General features: G+C 57.7%; 1 protein-coding gene across 6 annotated transcripts in view; it reads right to left on the bottom strand.

Moving 5' to 3' along the window:
- The window catches only part of CUEDC1 (CUE domain containing 1), an 80,792-nt gene extending 75,211 nt beyond the window's left edge, over positions 1–5,581 (bottom strand). For 2 of the 6 annotated variants that reach the window (XM_057317941.1, XM_057317939.1), the window contains exons 1-2: positions 5,473–5,579; positions 494–584 (exon numbers count right to left, since the gene is read on the bottom strand). The gene's annotated coding sequence lies outside the window, so the exon portion shown is untranslated. Of the gene's footprint in view, positions 1–493; positions 585–1,372; positions 1,487–5,472 lie in introns of those variants that run through there. The other 4 variants (XM_057317935.1, XM_048226606.2, XM_057317937.1 and 1 more) reach the window with 4 other exon arrangements.
- Positions 5,582–6,000: the final 419 nt, after the last annotated feature.

A 6,000-nucleotide genomic window follows, 5' to 3' on the forward strand; every position in this document is an offset into this window, starting at 1 on the left:
GGGAACGTCATTCTCAGGGACATCTTCTGAGCCGAGCTGACGCTTTCTCCAGCGCCAACAGCCCAAAGGTCAACCACTTGCGGGCTTCCTGCAGCCTCTTCCAAGGCTTGGCCCCCACCCTGCGGGCCCTCCCGGGGAGCAGCCCCTCTGACTGGGATCAGTGCAGGGCAAGCCCCCAGCTGTTGGGCAGATGTGCTCTGTGTCTCGGCTCCCGGGCTAACGGACGAGCCGCTCCGTTACGGGGCATTCGTCAGTCGCCACCACGGTAAAATAAGGCGCTAGGCCAGGTTTGCGCAATCTTCCAGCTCAAAAATTCCAGCTCCTTTTACCCTCCTATCGCTGGGCTGACACAGACCTCTAGGGGCCTCTACTTCATCTTCCTGTCTCCAGATGAAACCTCTTAAACCACCAAGACAAATGAAACTTGTCCCCATTTCTGAAGACCTTCGGGGGAGGCCGCTCCCCTCCACTCCTATGAGTCACTTGTACTCACATCTCACGTCCGATCTGCGAGGAGCGTTTTCCTCATACCTTACTTGAGTCCTTCCTCTGCAGCTTACATTCACTTGCCTCTGGTTCTGCTTCTAAGTTCAGAGAGACGAGAGTGAATCACTGTGCTCTGAGCAGTAACTTTAAAAAAAATTTTTTTAAAGTAATCTCTATACCCAACATGGGGCTCAAACTTACAACCCCAAGATCAAGAGTCACAGGCTCTACACACTGAGCCAGCCAGGCGCTCCTCTGTGCAGTAACTCTAAGGAGATTTTTATTTCTTCTTCAGCAACTTCATTGCAAGCATTTCAGGAGGTGACTCTTAAAACCACAAGACATCGAGGAAGCCAACTGCACTTCCTGGTTCCTGCCTCATCCCGGCCAGCGTGTTGCCAGATCCAGAATATTTGACCTTCGGTTCTAATCAGAGTTCACAGAGTGATGTCCTTCATGGCCAGATCAAAAGCCCCGGAGACAGGAGCCATCTTTACCCTCACTCATCTCCAGTGCCTCCTCTTACAGGAAGCCTTCCCTGCCCCAGCCCTTCTGGCTGGCAAAGCGTCCCCCCTCAGCGCTTTGTCTCACCACAGTACTTGCCATGGCAACTAGAGTTCTAGGCTAACATACCTGTGTCCCTACTATACCACAGGCATCTTGTGGGCAGGGGCCGTGTCTTCACAACCTCTGTAACTCGGGGTCAGGCCCCAGTAGAGTCTCTGGCCCAAGATGGAGTAGTAGAGTCTCTGGCACGTGCCCAGTGGTTCTCAGCAGACTGAACATTCTAGGAATGTTCCAGTGATGTTTGAGCATTGCCTGGGCAGCCCTTCCAGCACGGCATGAACCCCTCAACCTCCCACCCCCACCCCCACCTCCTCCTCACCTCTCTCCACCCCTAGCCCAGGAGCAGTCCCTCCGAGAATTTCTCTAAGGATGTAAGCTCTGTAGCCAGGCCTCTTGGATTCAAATCCTGGCTCTACCACCTTCTAGCCATGTGATCTTGGGCAAGTTATTTCACCTCTTTACGTCTTTGCTTCTTAACTGAAAAATAGATATAACATCTCATAGAGTCTTGTGAGAATGAAATGAGCTGATCTGTAAGAAGCACTTGAAACAGAGGCTGACCCATCACCAGCACTCAGTGAGTGCTGGATTGACCATTCCCCAAATCTTTTCCTTCCCAGAATCCCCTTCCACCCTACAGCTTGACTGCATCTTGGGCCCATCCCCATCCCCACTAGACTCCCTTCCTCCAGGCCCTCTTTGCCCTGTTCCTCCAGGACCAATGTTAGCATCCACATAATAACCATGCAACTCTCCTAACATTATGATACTGCCCCTTCTCCGACCCCCACCAGCTTACAGGGCAAAGTCTCCAAAGAGAAGGGAGAAGAGTTGGTGCCACAGCAGGGCTACGGATGCTGAGTCATTCTGCACCCATCTATGCTTCTCCCTCGTCACCCTTGATATTTCAGGCTCCCCGTCTCTCCACCGTGCAGTCCCCTTTGCTCATAATTCAAAAACCTCACCCCACTCCATCCGACCCCTTCTAAAGCCAGCCCCCGCCTCTACAGTCTTCACCAAAGATTTTCCTTAACAATAAGAAGCCTCAGAACATTAGCACCCATGTGCGGAAGTAGTAATAATAATCAATAATAGCTTCTCCACTAAAGAAGTACGCTACACTCTTTGTCTGGCATACACATTAGATCTCCTTCCTCGCTTTCTAAAGCTGAGAAGCTGAAGCACTTACAAAATCAGAAGGGAAGGTGAAGGCTGGGGCTCTCACTTCAGATCCTACACTCTGAACTACTGAGCTTCGATGGGGAAGGGCACAAAGGGGCCCCGATTACCTCCTGGGGGGGAGGAGGTTAGAGGGAGCTGGAACTTTTTTCTCTCACCAGACATTCCTCAAAGACACTGGGTGTTACCGTAACAGAAATGAAAAGGTCACATTTTACAAGGGAGTTTATGTTTACAGGCACTGTTCTGGCATTTATCATTTATGACCTGTTTTTAAAATAAGAGGAATAGCTGCATGAGTAGGAGTCCCTTACTCTGCTCTGACACATGGGAGGTGCTCCCCGGGAGGCTGAAAGCAGAGCGATCAGAGACGCATGGAGTGAGCCACCACAGCCAGCATCCTGACCGCACCAGCAGGGGCTGCCCAGGGCAGCAGCAGACAAACAGGTCCTGGCCACTGAAGAATGTGAATTTTTAGTTACTGCCACAGGACCCTTACATCTCACCAAGACAATCTCCAAGTCCCAAGCTCGGGGACTTGGACTACTGCACCTCCAAGGCCCTCTATGGCTCTTCCTTCCTGTAGGCATACAAGCCAACAAATGAGGCGTCTCCTCCTCCAGGCCATCTTGTGTAGTCAGGGGTGATCCCTGTCTGACTCCCAGCTTCCTGCCCCCAAGGCTTTTGCGGCTTATTGCTAGGCTGGGGGAAATCAATCACGGCAGAGTACATGTAGGAAGCTCTCAAGGAGGACACAGGGTGAGCCCTACTCTGTGCCAGTCACTGTGCAGGAGCGTTAAACAAAGCAAACCCCCCATGAGCTACCTCGGTCTGGGGACACTTGGGTCTACGAAGGGCTTCCCAACACCAAAGCAGAGAAGTCAGAGATGGCAGACCCTACGACAGACTCTCCCAGATCCCCAGCAAGGATGGACGCCACAAACACCCGAGCAGCCACACTAGGGAGCTCTGGCTAAGAAAGACAAGGCAAGCCACGCCTCCTGGGGGTGCACCGGGCTTGGTGACAACCATCTCCTCTGGCCCCCGCTTGCCTTTTAAAGCCCAGAGGGATCTAAGGGACCTACAGTACCTAGATCCTGGCCTTGGACAACTCCGCCCCAAAACCCCTCAAGGGAAGGAGTGTGTTCACATTTACACCCCCCATGGCAGTTCTTCTCTCTCCTCACCCCCACTGCCCCAAGAATAATCTGGGGCGCTTAAAACACCCGGCTCCTATACCCAGTAGAAACACCAGAATATCCATCCCATACCCTAACCCTTGTATTTGCCTCTAATTCAACAGCACTGTGGCCCCGGCCCAGGGCCCAGAGCCTTCCCACACAGGCAGCGAAATCAGCCCCTGGAGAAGCCCCCCACCCTATATATCTACCCCCATCCTCTGGCTAACTGTAGGGAGCTGGACTCTGGCCCAGAGTTCCCAGATCTCTAGGGCCACAAGCCCAAAGTTGCATGAGAAGGTCATGAGAAAAGACCTCTTGGGAGGTCTACTCTTCGCACCCTGGGATTTATTCACCAAAGGGCCACAAAGGAGGGAACTGCTCTGAATGGCCTATGCCAGACCAGACTGTAGATCAGGGTCTTAAAAGGGGTTCTCCAGTTCCAAAGGGTATGGGAACATTCTGAGAGTGAATACAAAACGTGTCCCTGCACACATGCATGCCTGAGGCAGGAAGAGCTGGAGCTTTCACCAGATTCTCAAAGGGGCCCATGACCCCCAGTCTCTGGCCCCAAGGACCCCCTCGTCATATTATCACTCCTAGGCTATCCTAGTTGACCGAGGTCTCTTTTCTGTTTAAGGATGTGCCCAGGCCTGAGGCACAACTCTTGTTCCCTTGTCTCCTGCTCCTTTCAGCTGCAGAAAGGGGACAGGAGTGTTTCCAACCCAACCCTCCTGCACTCACCCTTCCTCCTTCTGGTGACCTGAGCCAGGTTTCTCTCTCCGTTCCAGAGATGCCACCCCCCATTCAAAACAGAGGTCCCAATGACAGCCACCCTCAACAAGAGAGGGGGCCCAGTTTCACACTTGATCCCACAGGGGGTAAGAGGACTCGCTCACCCCCTGCAGGCATACATGGGCTACCCCCACCAGGCTGTGAAGATGAGCACGCCTGCCAAAGAGAAGGGATGAGAGGCCCAGAACATCTCCCTGAGTCCTTTCTCCTGGACCGGGTGGCTCAGGATGCTGCAGGATAGCCAACAGGAAGGGTTATGCACCCCCCCCCCCCAGTGGCACTCCTGTCCGGGGCAGGGTGGGGGGTGAGATAGTCTCCTTGCATCCTGTTCCACCTCTGGGACATCTTATTTCTCAACTCCCAATCACTCCCCTCACCTTCACTCTCACCAAATAAAATAAAATAAAATAAAATAAAATAAAATAATGAAATAAATAATAAAGGAAAATCGAAAACCTCCTTCCCCCTAAAACAAATTCCTCTCCGGGAATTTATTTTCAGTATACATTTCCTGCAGCCAAAACTTCTTTTAAGGGGAAAAGAAACGGCCAAGCCAGGGCTTGGGTGTAAGGCAACAATGCAAGGAGAAACTGAAGAGGAAAGAATGAATAAATGCCAACACCAACCCCCCGGAGCTTAGAGCCCGGGGCACACCGAGCCGGAGGGGCGGGGGAGCAGGGGCGGGGACAGCGCATTCTGAACTTTCCCTAGCGAGCCACCGGGAGAGGCAGCTCCCAGGGGACCGGGTGGGACCAGAAAGGGCTGAGCCGACCTGTGACATCGGCGGGACAGGAAACCAGCCTCCCCTCCTCCTAGAAGGAGCTCTGCCCCCGGCAGGCGCCCCCCACCAGCCAGCGCCCCCAGGCCGGGGCAGCGCGGCGAGGGGCGCCCACACAAAAGGGGGAGCGGCCGAGGCGGGGGCTCAGGGCGGCGCCGGCCCGGGGAGGCCTCGCTGCCCTTCCCCGCGCCGCCCGCCGGCCCGCGACCACCCCCGAGCCCCGCACCCCGCCCCACCCCCCGCCCCGGTGCCCGCCCGGCCCGCGCGCCCACGGCCTGGGCGAGGGAGGGGGCGAGGGCAGGGACCCTGCCGCGTGCGCCCGGGGCGGCGCGGGCTCCGGGGGAGCCGCGGCGGCAGCGCCGGGAATCAAACTCGCGCCCGCCGGGCCCGGCCCTCCCGGCGGCGCCGCGGCGATCGGCGCCCGAGAAGGTGGGGCCGCCGGGCCGGGCCGGAGGCGGCTCGCGCGGGGGAGCGAAGGGAGGGTCTTACCGAGCAGCCACCACGCGCGTCCGCTCCCCGCGGGCCGGAGGGGCCGGCGGGCGGGGGAGGGGCCGCGATCCCGCGCCGTTGGCGGTGGCGGCGGTGGCGGCGGCGGGCCCGGCGCGGCGGCGCGGCTGGGGCGCGGGAGGCGGAGAATGCGAGGCGAGGCCAGCTTCCTAGCGGCGGGCGGCGAGAAATGCAGCTGTCCCTGCGCGGCCGCCGGCGGGGCCACAAGTGGGGCCGCGCGGGGAGGAGCGGGGCCGCGGGCGGGGCGCGGGCCGGGCCGCGGCGCCCCCAGACCCGCTCGGAGGCCCGACCCCCTCCGAGAGAGGAGGGGAGCAGGAACCGGGTGGAGGAAGCAGCGCAATCACGGGGCTGGAGGGCGCCGGGGGAAGGTTAGCAAGGTCCCCCCCCGTGTCCCCCCACCGCACCAGCCGCCGTGAGTCCCCGCTGGCGGGCCGGAGGGCGTGAGCGAGGAGCCTCGGTCTCCCCCCGCAGAGCCGGTTGCGGGGCGTCCTGCCCCTCCCTCCGTGCTCG

This window comes from Ursus arctos, unplaced genomic scaffold (genome assembly GCF_023065955.2).
Source record: "Ursus arctos isolate Adak ecotype North America unplaced genomic scaffold, UrsArc2.0 scaffold_24, whole genome shotgun sequence".
Classification (NCBI taxonomy): Eukaryota; Metazoa; Chordata; class Mammalia; order Carnivora; family Ursidae; genus Ursus; species Ursus arctos.